Consider the following 15,917-nt stretch of genomic DNA (forward strand, 5'->3'; position numbering starts at 1 on the left):
CATCTACGACCCGCCCATAGTCTTTTTCAGCCTTTATCTCACAGCTGTCACAATCACTTCCTATGTGCCAGCCATTTGGGGGAACTCTCAGTCCTGAGATGTACTGGCCTTTCCTGTCTTTGTCCATGATGGGCCTTCTTGTGACATCCTTGGTTCCTGCCAAGTTGCCCCCAGTCGTCACTCTGATCCCATTTCCTACCTTCACACACACACCCATCTCATGCTGAGGGTATGGTTTGCTCCTGTTGAATGGGCAGATGTGCTTCCAGCACCAGCAGATGCTGACCCCAGCCTTCCACTATGATCTTCTGAAGCCCTACAGACCGAGGGATCAAGCTGAGGAAGGCTCACCTGCAGAAGGAGGGAGAGCTGGAGAAGGTCAGGAAGAAGAGACGCTTGGATTTCCTGGACATCCTCCTCACTGCCAGAGTGAGTGTGTGTAGGAGAGGCCTGAGGCTTTGCACACGAGTGCAGAAGATGGGGCAAATCCTGCACTCTTACCGTGCCTTCCCCAGATGGAGAATGGGAGCAGCTTGTCTGACAAGGACCTCGTGCTGAGGTGGACATGTTCATGTTTGAGGGTCAAGACACCACAGCCAGTGGCATCTCCGGATCTTTTCTGCTCTGGCCACGCACCCTTAGCAACAGCAGGGGTGCCGGGAGGCGATCCAGAGCCTCCTGGGGGATGGCGCCTCCATCAGCTAGTGAGTGCTCAAGAGACAGGAGAGCCCTGCCCACTCAGCTAGAGGAGCCTCTGGTCTACCCAGACCCTACCTGCCCTTCAGGATGGGCTTTGGTTTCAGGGGCCTCCTGGACCCGATGCCCAACATCTCCGTGTGTATCAAGGAGGCACTGTGACTCTATCCACCAGTACCAAGCATTGGCAGAGAGCTCAGCAAGCCCCTTACCTTCCCTGATGGATGCCCCTTACCCAGAGGTGTGAACTTCATCACGCTCACTAACCTGAGCACTCTGCAAGAATGCAACAAGGAAGGTCAGGAATCGATGTGTCCTAGAGCAGCTTTGAACATCTCGGGGTCTTGTTTTCCCCTCAGGAAAATCAATACTTACATAGTAGTTAGGAGAAGGTATATGAAATGCCTAGCACAGACCTTGAACCCAGCAAAATTCAATAAACAAATGCTAGCCTCTGAATGTGGGCTCAAGAATTAGCCCTAAAATTCTAATTCCCTGAGATGCAAGGGCTGGAGAGACAATCAGACAGGGGTCGGGGGAGATGTGGTTCTTTCCTTATGGGATCTAGGCAAATAAGGGAGATCAGGGAATCCACTGTCATGGATCAGATAGTCCAGTCTCTGAGGACCCCACAGTTTGCTGGCAGAGAGCAGCTGTCTACCAGATCTGAGACCCCTGCCACAGCTGGAGACAACCCTCTGGCTCACCTTGCCTTGGGTTTGAAGCTCAGCCCTGCCACATCCCAGCGGCGTGACCATAGGCAAGTCGCTCAGTCTCTCTGATGCCCAGGTGCCTCATCTGAACCATGGGGCTATGGGAGCCTTTCCTGGAGGGTGCATGTGAGGATTGAATGAGTTAATGCATATCCCCCAAGGGCTCATGGATGGCACCTGATAAACAGTTGTCATTTGAGTTGCTCCAAAAAGTAAGCCCCCAATTCTTTCTTGCTTCTCAATCCTGGGTCCTGGTTATCTCCTCCTAATCTGTGCACATGAGCTTTGCCGCATCCACCCCACCTCTCTTGCAGCAGGCTCATTCCACTCAGAGTGATGGGAAGTGGCTCTCACATCTTTCCTGCATGCACATGCCCCCTCCTGCCACAGGGGCAGGGACCCACCACATGTATATGATCAGTCTGCTCTCTTCTCCTTCTGCCCCACAGGAATCATGATTGCACTCTCCTTTTATGCCTTTCACTACAACCCGGAGGTGTGGCCGAACCCAGAGGTGTGATGGGCATGGGAGGAAGGGATGGGGTGATCTCTCCAGACCAACACCTCCTCCCACTCCCACTCAGGCAGTCCTGTCCCCTCTTGGATTGGAAGGAGGGACTTGACCCCACCTGTCCTGGTCCTGGGGCTCTCTCTGCAGGTGTTTTATCCTTCCCAGTTTGTACTGGGTCCACTCAACACAGCCACGCTTTCCTGCCCTTCTCAGGAGGATCAAGGTGAGATGTCCAATACTTGAGGGAGGAGTGTCACTGGGTGCACAGCCGATATTTGCGAGCTCTTACGTTCATATGGTGTCTGCATTATGTCCCTGTATGTTGGTGTGTTTGGAAGGAGCTGTGTGTCTCTGCACAAGAGATAGGTGGCATTTCTGGGCACACCACAGGGACTTTGACCCACTGACTTTCCCACTGGCTGCCACAATCAGTGACAGTGGCTGTTCCAAAGTTCAGTGTATTCTGGTGTTTTCCACACTTTAGGAGTATGACTTTTCAGAATTAGAATTTTTCATGAAAATTAAACTTCAGATGGTTGTTTTTCTCAATTATCAGTCATCTTAACAGCTGGTTTCTCTCTTCTCACATGCGCAGTCCAGCTCAGGGTCTTTTCTCCTTAATTCTCTAATCTGCCACTCACTGTTTTAGTGATGTTCCCGTGTGTGTGGATTTCCAGCCACTTCCTTGTCTGAACTGTTCAGCCATATACATGAAAGGTTACAGTAGCCATTGGAAGAAAGTTTCACCCCAAGGTGTGTCTTCTCTATGTTTTCGGTCTATCCCAATAGAATTGGACTGCATGTTAATATTCACACAACGATGACAACTTTTCCAGTCGGCAAATTTCTTTACATGAATTTCTTTACATTCTATGGTCCCAGAGTCTACACGGTCCAACGATGGCAAGAAGCATCACAATGAGGACCATCCACTGCTTTTGAGAGAAGATCCACTATTCCGTGTATGACACACGCCTTCGAAAGCTTCCTGGTGTGTAAAATCTAAAGCACACTCGAGACAGCTGTTGAGCTGGACGAGTCCACTCCAGAGCGGCTGCTATGAAAATCCTCCAGGGCTGCTGAAATCATCCTGTGAAACAGGAACTTCCACAAACACTGTAAATAGTTACCAGAAACAAGTTTATTCTGAATCCATTATCTGTGAATTCTTCAAATGGTGGATCAGCCTTCACAGAACAGGCTTTAAGCAAATTTTGCTTCCCGAAATTGGCTCTAGGATTTGGTTTCTCCTACAACAAGGTCCTTCCTCATAGACATGGGCTGCAGGCTGTGGCCGCCAGTAGAGGACAGGAAAGTACTAGGAAGTTCAAGGTCTAGGTCAGAACTAATGTCTACTTTTATTTTTTGCCACTCTGGGATTTTTTCAAATTCAATTAACTTCATTCAATTAGAAAACTATGTACTAAGCCTGGCTCTGTGTGCCAAGTCCTGTGCTGAGAGATGGGAACACAGAGATGAAAGACACTGTCCCTGCCTCCAAGACTTCACAGTCAAGAAACAAATACTACCTCTACTCAAGACACACATCGTTCATTCATTCTTTCTTTCAGTCACTCATTCACTCATAGAGCAGATTGCTGGATGCTCCGTGTTCCTGACACTGTCCTGGGCACAGGATGGTGATGTGTCCTTGAGTAACACACTCATGGTGATTTGGGGGCCTGGGGGGAAGAGGTAGAGCCAGCAGAGGGGTGAGGGTGGGCTGTCATTGGACGTAACCTTGAGCATGTGGCAGGCAGAGATGGAGGGAGCCATTCTCAGCGATCTCAACAAGAGCTGAGCTGGGAAGTGGAGCTGGACAGGTAAGAGGTGAGTGAGGCAGTGACCCACAGAGGGCTTTGGTGCCAGCTGAGTCATTTGGACAAGTCCTTCCCATGATGGAGGGCCAGGAGGGTCTGAGCTGGGCCATGGCTTCAGTGTAGACATAGGAGAGGCAGGCAGACAGAAGAGCCCAGATGAGGAGACTGAGGGATGGCAAGGGGGGACGTTTCTGGACTAGATTGGAAGGCTACAGAAGCTGGGTGACTGAGGGCATGAGGGGGAGGCAGGTGTCTGGACCATTAATAGGGAGGCAGATGGTATAACAAGCCGAGGGCCGCTAACCTGTGGACCCTCCAGGAAGCTTCCCTGTTGCCATTCTGACGTCCTCACACAGCCCCATCCTGTTCTCTCTCTGGGATCTTTGTCCCTGTGTGTCCCCCTAGAGGGTGAGGGTCTGAAAGTGCAGCCCAGCCCACCCCCTACCATGCCCTGACCTAGTTTCCATGTTGTAAAACCAGAAACTGCTTCTGAAGGGAGTGCACAATGATGTGGATTAAGGCTGCCCCAGCTAGAGAAGCCCAAGGTGACCTGGCCTACATGCCAAACTATATGACCCAGTGGACTTTTTTTATGGTATGAATTAGGGCTGCCCCGGGGAGAGAAGCCCAAGGCATCCTCACCTACATGCCGATCTATATGGCCAGATTCATATCTAAAGTTATAAGACCGCACAATAACCAGACCCCATCTGCACTGAAATCATTTAATGACTTTTTACATCATCTTTTTCTTTTTTTTCCAGTAAAAATAAGTCACGTACTCATGCCTTATAAAATTAGCCCTAACCCTCAACTCAGGGCAGCAGCAGCACCAGCTCTGCCTGCCCATGGGTCCTGTCCCCATGCCAGCGGGGGCAGCAGAAGCGGCAGCAGCAGAAGCTCTGACTGCCCGTGGGTCTTGTCCCCACGCACCAGCTCTGCCTGCCCATGGGTCCTGTCCCCATGCCGGCGGGGGCAGCAGAAGCGGGAGTAGCAGGAGCTCTGACTGCCCATGGGTCCTGTCCCCACGCACCAGCTCTGACTGCCCATGGGTCCTGTCCCCATGCCAGTGGGGGCAGCAGCAGCTGCTCTGCCTGCCCATGGGCCCTGTCCCCATGCCAGCGGGGGCAGCAGAAGTGGCGGCAGCAGAAGCTCTGACTGCCCATGAGTCCTGTCCCCGTGCTATTCCACACTATTCTCTAAATAAAAGAGCACTACTGCCAGATCTTGAGAGTCTAAGAAATCTTTCTTTTGACTCCTCAGCTCACCGACCCCGCATCATTTCTGGTGGCCCGTACGGGGACTTGCTTCATCGGCTTGTGAGCTCGAGTTCTGGTAAGTGCCCTTTTCTTCCTTGTGCCTTTCTCTTTTTCAAGGATGGATCTAAATTCACTTCTCCATCGGGAACTTTCTTGGATGGCTGTATGAATCCACGTTTGCTGCCCATGGCTACTCTATGGGGCAAATTGTGGCATTCAGCCCGAAGAGAATCAGTACCTTAAGCCTCAGGGTGATGGAAAATGAATTAATCCATTCCTTCCTGCTCTTCTTCAAGGATGGATCTAGATTCACTGCTCCATCGGGAACTTTCTCGGACAGCTGTATGAATCCACGTTTGCTGCCCATGGCTACTCTATGGGGCAAATTGTGGCATTCAGCTTGAAGAGAATCAGTACCTTAAGCCTCAGGGTGATGGAGAATGAATTAATCCATTCCTTCCTGACTCTATCTCTAATAGACAAATTTTACGTGGGCGCGGGTCGGCCACTTAAGTCATTAGGACGGCTGCCAATCTCCAAGACTCCCGTGGAAGGTTTCTTTTCCTAAGGCTGGATTGGGATCCCTCCCTCTGGCACCTGACCATGCTCTGAACTGCGAGGAAAGTCCCACTCGGGGCTCCAGTTCAAGGAAAGTACCAAACTCTAACCTTTGGTGGAGTATGGGAACCCCTTCTTGGGAGAATGGCTCTAGGATGCAATTGGGTAGAATGTCCCCCAGACTGGCAGAAAATTCCTCACTGTCTTTCTCTTTCTCACTGTCTTTGTCCTTTTATCCTGGGGACCATTCACCAGGCACCTATTACTGTCAGGCAGAATAGGGAAGATGTTCAAGGGATGCCACCATCATCCCTTGCTACAGGAACCCCAATGGGGGGATTTTCAAGGTAATGTCTCCTTTTCTCTCTCCTTTTCTCTCGGGGACCATTCACCAGGCCTATGCTGCCAGGCAGAATAGGAAAGATGTCCACCAGGCACCTGTTACTGCCAGGCATAAGAGGGAAGGTATACAAGGGATGCAATGCCGGGGGACGCCCCCATCACCCCCTGCTATAGGAACCCCACAGTAGGAACGATGGGTAGGATGCTGCCCTAGGTTCAGGGGGGATTTTCAAGGTAATGGACCCGTCTCTTTCATCTCTCTTCTTTTTGTCTTTTTGCTTCTTAGGACCATGGGAGCCTCTAATTCCATACCTAAGGATTCACCTTTGGGTTGCCTTTTAAATAACTGGGCAAAACTTGACTTACAAGATCTAAAGAAAAAGAGACTTATCTTTTACTGTAATACTGTCGGGCCTCAATATAATCTGAATGAGGAAAAATGGCCCACGAACGGCACCCTAAGCTTTAATGCTATTCTTCAACTAGACTTATTTTGCCGCCGCCTGGGAAAATGGTCTGAAATCCCTTATATTCAAGCATTCATGGCCCTATATCAAGATCCTGAACTCAGAGCGGTTTGTCGCATGTGTCTAGCTTCCCCAACTAAAGTAGAAAAACCTACCCCTGATATATTAGATGATGACTGCCTTGTTAGACCTATTCCTAAGGCTCCTGCAGCTCCTGCCGAATTAACCTCTCCTGAGGACTCAAAGACCAAAATGCCCCCTCCCTATGACAGGGAACCTAAAATTGAGGCCTCAATCCCCATAAGCCCTGCAGGTCATACGAGGAGTGGGACCTCTTATAATACTGGACATTTCCCTCTCCGTGAGGTAGCAAATGGGGAAATGGGGACCATTCGAGTCCATGTGCCATTTTCAATGTCTGATATGGCTCAACTTAAGACACAACTGGGTAGATATTCAGAAAATCCCTCCCAGTTTATTGACGGCTTTCAACAGCTTGTCATGATGTTTGAATTGACTTGGCAGGATATTTATATTATTCTTACTCATTGCTGCACTACCGATGAAAGAAATCGTATTTGGGCGGGAGCACGTGAATTTGCAGATGAATTACATACTAGAGACAGACATAAATGTCCAGTAGGAGGCACTGCGGTGCCAGATACAGACCCCAAATGGGATTATAGGGATGAAGAAGATTGAGGACAGCGGAATCACATGGTTACTTGTTTAATAGAGGGAATGAAGAAGGGATTTACAAAGCCAGTCAATTTTGACAAACTCCGGGAAATAACTCAGGGAACAGATGAAAACCCTGCCCTTTTTCAGGGTAGATTAGCCGAAGCTATTCGAAAATACACTAATCTAGACCCTACTTCTCCAGAAGGGATTACTATTCTAAACATGCACTTCATTAGCCAATCTGCCCCAGACATATGCAGAAAACTGACTAAACTGGCCTTAGGCCCTCAAACACCTGTACAGAGACTTTTGGAGGTTGCTACTCAGGTGTTTAATGATCGGGACTTGACTCTTAAACAGGATAAGGACAGAAGGGCAAAGTTACAGGGTAAGGCACAGGCTCACATTTTAGCAGCCGCCATTGCGGATATGCCACAGAAACAGGCTAACCAGGGGCCCAAGTCTCATACTACCAATGTCGGAGGCCCAGGTAAGTCCCCTTGTTACCGTTGCCGTCAACTTGGACACTGGAGAAAACGGTGCCCAAGAAAGGATCTTCCTCCTGGGCCTTGTCCTCTCTGCAAGCAAGAGGGACATTGGAAGCGTGATTGTCCTCGCCTCCAGAGTGAGGAAAGGCCAAGAACACACTCCCCTGCCCGGAGATGTGATCCTGAGGACTCCGCCTGAAGGGGCCCAGAGGCCAGTCCGGCTCCCATTACCATCGAACAGACTGAGCCCCGGGTTACTCTGGATGTGGAAGGTAAGCAGACCAATTTTCTTATTGATACGGGAGCCACTTACTCTGTACTTGTTTGCCACTCTGGCCCAACTCGTAAGTCCCATCAAAAAATTGTCGGAATAGAGGGTGACTCTAAATTTTGTTACCAAACCTTTCCTTTAAGTTGCCAATATCGGACTCAGGTGTTTTCCCATACTTTCCTAGTCCTACCTACTTGTCCTACTCCACTGTTAGGGCGAGACTTAATGAAAAAATTAGGAAGCCAATTTATTCTAACGCGTGAGGAGGATGGCTTGTTTGTCGCTTTGTCTCCAAGCTCTGTTGTTTCCCAGATACCCTCTAATATTCCACCCCATATATGGGAAGCAGTTGATCCCCAGGTTTGGGACTGCTCTCTTCCAGGAAGAGCTATAACAGCACAGCCAGTCTCTATTACTCTGCGGGACTCTTCTCTTGTACCCCATAAGAGGCAATACCCTTTAAAGCCAGAGGCAATTGAAGGATTACAACCCCTTATATTAAAATTCCTCAGTCATGGCCTCCTTAAACGATGTCAATCTCCCTATAACACTCCTATCTTGCCTGTAAAGAAGCCAAATGGAGATTATCGTTTGGTCCAGGACCTCCGCATAATTAATGAGGCCACTGTTCCCATCCACCCCATCGTGCCTAACCCATATACTATACTTTCCCAAATCCCAGAAAACTCTAACTGGTTTACAGTCCTGGATTTAAAGGATGCTTTCTTTTGTATTCCTCTGGATGAAACTTCCCAACCTTTATTCGCCTTCGAATGGAAGTTTCCTAATGAAGCTCTTCCCATCCAGCTGACGTGGACAGTCCTCCCTCAAGGTTTTCGGGATAGCCCCCATTTGTTTGGAAGTGCCCTAGGCAAGGATCTGCGGGATGTCCAACTCCCTGTTGGTGGTTTAATACAATATGTTGATGATATTCTTATTTGCAGTCCCACAAAGGAGAATTCTGACCACAATACTGTCCTTGTCCTTAATTTCTTAGCCCAACGGGGATATAGAGTGTCCCCACAAAAGGCACAAATTTCACAACAACAAGTGTCCTATTTGGGCTATGATTTAACCCCAGGACACCAGGCACTTTCTATAAATAGGAAAAGGGCTATCCTCGAACTTGGACCACCAAAGACAAAAAAACAACTTCGCACTTTCCTGGGTATGGCAGGATTCTGTCGTTTATGGCTTCCTCAGTTCGGGGTAATAGCAAAGCCTTTATATGAAGCAACCAGAGGACCTGATACAGAACCTCTGGAGTGGACACAAAAGGAAGACAAGGCCTTTCGGTCGATTCAACAGCAGCTGTCTTCCGCCCCAGCCCTGGCTCTGCCTAATGTCAACAAGCCTTTTACTCTTTATGTTACTGAAAAGCAGGGCCAGGCCCTCGGTACCCTCACCCAAAGACTAGGCCCAGAGACCCAAATTGTTGGATATTTCTCAAAGACTCTAGACTCAGTGGCTTTGGGATGGCCAGCATGCTTAAGGGCTGTAGCAACTACAGCTCTTTTAGTTGAGGAGGCCTCTAAATTAACTATGGGACAGCCTTTAACAGTCATGACTCCTCATCAGGTACAAGCCGTGTTACAAACTAAGGGACATCAATGGATGACTGGAGGACGTCTAACTAGATATCAGGCCGTCCTCCTAGACACACCTGATATCATCCTTAAGGTTTGTCAGACAATTAATCCAGCAGAACTTATGCCCGGTCCTGACTACCCGGTCCAGGATTTGGAGCATACATGCTCTGAAGTCATAGAGCAAGTGTACTCCAGCAGGCCTGACCTGCTGGATTCCCCCATAGATAATGCAGAGGACACCTGGTTTATAGATGGCAGTAGCTTCATAGAGCAGGGCATACGCAAGGCAGGCTATGCCATAGTAAACGCCTTGCACGTCATTGAGGCACAAGCCCTTCCAGCCAATACGTCTGCCCAAAAGGCTGAACTCATCGCTCTTACCCGAGCCCTTCACCTGGCAAAGGATATGGTTATTAATATTTACACTGACTCAAAATATGCCTTCTTGGTCCTACATGCACATGGGATCATATGGAAGGAAAGGGGTTTACTCAATACAAAGAACTCCCCTATCAAATACGGAGCAGAGACTTTGGCTCTTTTAAACTCTGTGCTTCTTCCTAAGCAAGTGGCTGTGGTCCATTGCCGGGGACATCAGAAGGATTTATCCCTTGAGAGCAAGGGTAATAACTTTGCTGACCGGGAAGCTAAACGGGCGTCTAAACAAAGTACCCTTTTTAGCTTACTTCCCACTCCCCCTGCTTTGGGCCTTATTAGTCCTACTTATACAACTCAAGAAATAACCCTGGCTCAAGAAAAGGGATATACCCAGGAAACAAAACAGTCTTGGCTAATTAATGACCAGGGAAAAATTTTCATACCTAAAAGCCTTCAATGGAAATTAGTTAATGGAATTCATCAGGCTACCCATTTTGGCAAACAATCATTGACTCAGCTACTTTTTAAATCCTTCGATGGCCTTACTTTCCATGCCACCATTAGACAGGTCTGCCGCTCTTGTGCCACTTGTGCTCAAGTCAATCCAGAGGGGGCAGCTAGACCACCTCCTCTGTTACGGCCTATACAACGACGGGGCACCTATCCTGGGGAAGATTGGCAACTGGATTTTACCCAAATGCCTCCATGCCATGGCTATAAATATCTTTTGGTATTTGTCGATACCTTTACAGGCTGGATTGAGGCCTTCCCTTGTCGAAGCGAACGGGCAATCGAAGTAACAAAGGCCCTTTTAAGGGAAATTATCCCACGCTTTGGCTTGCCCAAGACCTTACAGAGTGATAATGGTCCCTCTTTCATAGCTCAAATAACACAACAGGTCTCTTCAGCTTTGCAAATCGAATACTATTTGCATTCGGCTTGGCATCCACAATCCTCTGGGAAAGTGGAGAAGGCAAACCATACTCTAAAACGACATCTCTCTAAGTTAAGTCTCGAGACTCAGGAAACTTGGATTACACTATTACCTATTGGCCTCCTACGGATGAGAACGGCCCCTAAGAGTAGTTTAGGGTTAAGCCCTTATGAAATCCTGCATGGAAGGCCCTTTCTATCCACTGATATAGTATTTGACTCTGATTACCACCAATTATGTCAATATTCCATTGAGGCTGGTCTGATACGAAAGGAACTAAATGACTATGTTAATAATCATTTACCTAAGCCGGAACCATTGTCTGCCGATATACCTTGCCAGGTAAATCCTGGAGATATGGTGTATTTAAAAGATTGGAAAACACATTCCGATGGGTTAAGCCCAAAATGGAAAGGACCTTATCAAGTCATTCTAAGTACTCCCACAGCTGTAAAATTAAAAGATCATACTTCTTGGACTCATATTTCCCGAGTAAAACTTATGACTTCTTTTCAGGACAAAGCTGATCCAGATCCTGCTGTTCCGCCGGACTACTCTTGTGAACAAACCGGTGATTTAAAACTGCTTTTTAGAACAAAATGAACCCTATCTTGATTATTTTCTTCTTATCACCTTTTGTAATGACAGACAATTTTTTTTAAAAATGGGCTCAACATTATGCTGAGCTCCGTAACCAAACCACATGTTGGGTTTGTGGACTCTTGCCTCTGTCTGGTACTTCTGGCCTCCCCTGGTGGGTCTCACCCCTCCAGGGTACTGATTGGCATGCAATGCTTCTCTTCACTACACAATACATTTCTAGCTCTTCTCTTCTACAAGATTCATCTATTACTAATCATAATGTCTCCTTGTGGCCATCTGTCTCTGATACCTGGGAGCTCCCAGGCCACAATCAAACCTTTTCCTTCAATACTACTGCCCAAACACTAACTAGATTTGCCTTGTCACAGGTGGATCATAAACGACAAGTTCCAAAGGTAAAGTCCCCAACTTATTGATACACACAGGATGGACTATATCAAATTTGGGACGAATATATTTGGCTCACTCCTGCTAGTGATCAACTCAGTAAAAGTCCACTCTATGTTGGGGACAAACCAATCACACCTGTGGTACATGGCCTAATAGCACCCGACCTATGGGAAAATTCCCTGTCATATGTGTTCTCATATCATAACCTTAAAAAATACTGATTGGTTTGAGACTGACTGGGATAGACGGCCCAGCGCGCGTTGGTTAGCCCCTAGTGGCACTCAGTGGCTATGTGGCTCCAACTTATGGCCTTGGCTGCCACCTGGATGGATTGGACGATGCACCCTAGGTTTCGTCTGGATGAAGGTAGAACTGCATTTAGTATATCTCCCCCTGCTAACCTACCCAACCTGCAACAGCGCTGGACCCGCTCTGTCTTCCACTGGTATGACCATCTTTCCTCAATTTTCCTTCCCCAATTAGGAATTGAAAGTGTCATCTTGCACATGGAAGTCCTAAACAAATTTACTATGAAAGCATTAAAATGATACACAACATAGCCTTTTGCTGCTTGATTTAGAAGTTTCCCAAATGCGTAAGGCAGTCCTCCAAAACCGAATGGCACTGGATGTATTGACAGCAGCACAGAGGGGCACTCGTGCCATTATAAAAACTGAATGTTGTGTTTATATTCCTGACTACCATCAAAATATCTCTGGCTTCCTATGTGATATGAACCACCAAATTAAGTTCATGTCTGACCCTACCCTATCTCTAAACGATTGGTTTCACTCCTGGTCAGGACCAGGTTTCTAGACTACTATCAAAACCTTATTCATTGGGTTAATCATATTGCTAGTATTTCCTATTATAATTTGTTGTCTATTTCATTGTTTGTCTTCTGCATGTCAACAAAGTTTCACCTCCTGGACCACCTCTCGTCAAATGATTCTCTCGTCTCCAGAGGATCTGTACACCTTGTCAGGCTTGGACTCCACGGGTGCAGCCTTCTGGTCCACTGAACTTCCTACCTATACCTATGGCCCCATTTAGGGACAGCTCTACGACCTTGTACAGCCAGAAGTAGTTACAGAAGACTGACCGTCGTCCATATCCCCAAAAGATTTGGGGGCCAAATGGGTTCGGGGGGGTTTATGATGTGGATTAAGGCTGCCCCAGCTAGAAAAGCCCAAGGTGACCTGGCCTACATGCCAAACTATATGACCCAGTGGACTTTTTTTATGGTATGAATTAGGGCTGCCCCAGGGAGAGAAGCCCAGGGCATCCTCACCTACATGCCGATCTATATGGCCAGATTCGTATCTAAAGTTATATGATCGCACAATAACCAGACCCCATCTGCACTGAAATCATTTAATGACTTTTTACATCATCTTTTTCTTTTTTTTTCCAGTAAAAATAAGTCACGTACCCACGCCTTATAAAATTAGCCCTAACCCTCAACTCAGGGCAGCAGCAGCACCAGCTCTGCCTGCCCATGGGTCCTGTCCCCATGCCAGCGGGGGCAGCAGAAGCGGCAGCAGCACCAGCTCTGCCTGCCCATGGGTCCTGTCCTCATGCCAGCGGGGGCAGCAGAAGTGGCGGCAGCAGAAGCTCTGACTGCCCATGGGTCCTGTCCCCGTGCTATTCCACACTATTCTCTAAATAAAAGAGCACTACTGCCAGATCTTGAGAGTCTAAGAAATCTTTCTTTTGACTCCTCGGCTCACCGACCCCGCATCACACAAGTTCATAATAACAATTTTAGTGATTTACTTACTTGATTGGTGACTAGAGCACTGACCCTCACCTACCGGGATTTCAGGCCTGCTGAGAGCAGAGGTAGCGCTTAGGAGCTAGTCCTGGGGGAGAGGTAGGTTTTGTCAGAGGCTAAGTGGAGAATGTAAATCAAAGCTTGGGGTAGAGGTGTGTGACCTGGAAGGATGGGATGGAGGCTGGGCCACATGCAAGAGGGCCCCGAAAGCCCTGTTCCTAGCTAGAGCTCAGTGGTCAATGCCTGCCCAACTCCAAATAGAGTTTGAGGCCACTTCTCACTTTGCTTCCCCTCCCTGGCCCGGGAACTGCATCGGGAAGCAGTTTGCCATAAACCAGCTGAAAGTGGCTGTGGCCCTGACCCTGCTCCGCTTTGAGCTGCCACCAGATCCCTCCAGAGTCCCTGCTCCCATTCCAAGAATCGTGTTGAAGTCCAAGAATGGGATCCACCTGCATCTCAGGAAGCTCCTCTAACCCTTGTGGGGACAACGATGGGCTCTGAGGGGCCCCTGCAGCCATCCTGTCTTCCTGTCGCTCTCTACTGCCCCTGCCTGTCTGCCCACTTTCTGCTTTCTCTCTGCCCACCTGTCAGCCTACCTGATCTCCTGCCTCCTGCCCATCACCCTGTCGCCCTTCTCTCTCTCATTTTCTCCAGGCTCCCTACCTGTGTGTCTGTCTGTCTCTGACTCACCTGTAGCTCTGACTGTCACCTAACTCCTCATCACATGCCTGTCGTCCAGCCTGTCTGCCTTCTCCCTCTTTCCCTTTCTGTCTGCCTGTCTGTCCCTCTATTAGTTTCCTTTGCTGCTATACTAATTTACTGAAGTCGTAATAAAACAATGCAAATTTCTTCTCTTACAGTCTGGGGTCAAAAGTCTGAAACGGCTTTGTTGGACCAGAACCAAAGTGTAAGCAGGGCCACCTGACCTCCTGGGATCTGGGAGAGAAAACCTCTCTTTGCCTTTCCATCAGCTGGAGCTGCATTCCTTGCATTCCTTGGCTCCTGGAGCCCCCTCCATATTCAAATCCAGCAGCATCTTCAAATGTGTCTGTGCTTCTGTCTTCACCTGGCCTTCTTCTTTATGTGGACCTTTGTGATTGCACAGGCCCCACTCAGGTAAAACAGGATGCAGTCACAGGGTCCAGGAATTCGGACATGGACACCACGGGGAGCCAGTAGTCAGCCTGCTGAGTCTCTGTGTAACCACCATCACTCTGTGCTCCCAATCTCTTCAGTGTGTGAACCGTCTGTCCATTGGTCATTCACACACCTGCTCCTTCTTTCCCATGCTCTGCAATAAAGTTCACAGTGTCACATGGAGTGTTGTCCTCCCTTGGAAGGAGATGGATGAAGACAAGAGAGAGAGAAGGGGAGGGAAGACAGAGGAGACAAGGAAGGGACACAATCTCTGCTCTGTGGTGCCAGGATCCCAGCAGGGCCAGTCGTGTCCTGTTCCTCAGAGGCCACAGCGTAGGCGTCTGTCCAGGAGGGACTGGGGGGAGCCCACGGGGGCAGATGTTTTGGCTGGAGGGAGAGGACGTCAGACCCCAAGCAGTAAACAGCTATGGAAACTCCCCCACAGGACAGCCCCTTGACAGTCCCCTGAGTCTCTGGTCAGCCACCCTGAGGGAGGAGGGGCTTCTTCAACCTCCTCACACTGGCAGACTGTGTGGGGACTGGTCCTCCTGATACTGATTCAGGTTCATTTTACCCGCCACATGAAATGCCAGTCACCAAGACGAGGTCGCAGCAGAGAAAGGGTTTATTCCCACGGTGGCCAAGCAAGGAAATGGGAAAACAAACCTAAAACGCACCTCCCCAAAAATGGGTGTTAGGGATATTTATGGGATAAATGGGGCAGCGAAGTCTGAACTGCGGGGATAGAGGATTGGAGGGAAGGAGACATGAAGTAATTGATGCTCTGCACAAGTGGAGTCAAGCTTCCTGACTCTCCGTAGGACACGTCTTCACAAAACGATGGCGTCAACACGATCTGAGGGTGGCCTCCTGATGTCAAAGAGTCGCCTATCGGTCATCCACCCAGGCCAAGTTGATGAGTCAGTGGTCTTAACAGGCCTGAACTGGACAAGGTGTCAACCCTCAGTTCCTGACACTTAAGCACCTGTTACCATGGTGACCCAAGCATCAGAGTGTTACCTGGAGGCTGGGCTTTAGTAATGCATTATCTAATTACTTTTGCAAACAGACAACTAACTGAGGATAGTTAAAGCTAGTTGGTCCCCACTTTCACGCCTGACCCTGGGCCCTGACCCAGCACCAGGCCCCTTTGCACTCCTCCACTGGCCTCTCTCAACCCCGCCCTGCTCTCTTGCTGGTCCTGCGCACAGGTCCTTCCCCTTCTCACCCCCTGCCTTTCCCAGCCAGAGCCCATGATGCCATAGACAGAGCTCCCTGCAGCCTCTGCCTGTGCTGTGATGCCACA

At 48.8% G+C, this 15,917-nt stretch overlaps 1 pseudogene; it reads left to right on the plus strand.

Annotated features, from left to right (window-relative positions):
• The first annotated feature begins 257 nt into the window (after positions 1-257).
• LOC100630182 (cytochrome P450 4A11-like) lies at positions 258-13,975 on the plus strand (annotated as a pseudogene).
• Positions 13,976-15,917: the final 1,942 nt, after the last annotated feature.

The sequence above is a fragment of the Equus caballus genome, chromosome 2, assembly GCF_041296265.1.
Source record: "Equus caballus isolate H_3958 breed thoroughbred chromosome 2, TB-T2T, whole genome shotgun sequence".
NCBI lineage: Eukaryota > Metazoa > Chordata > Mammalia > Perissodactyla > Equidae > Equus > Equus caballus.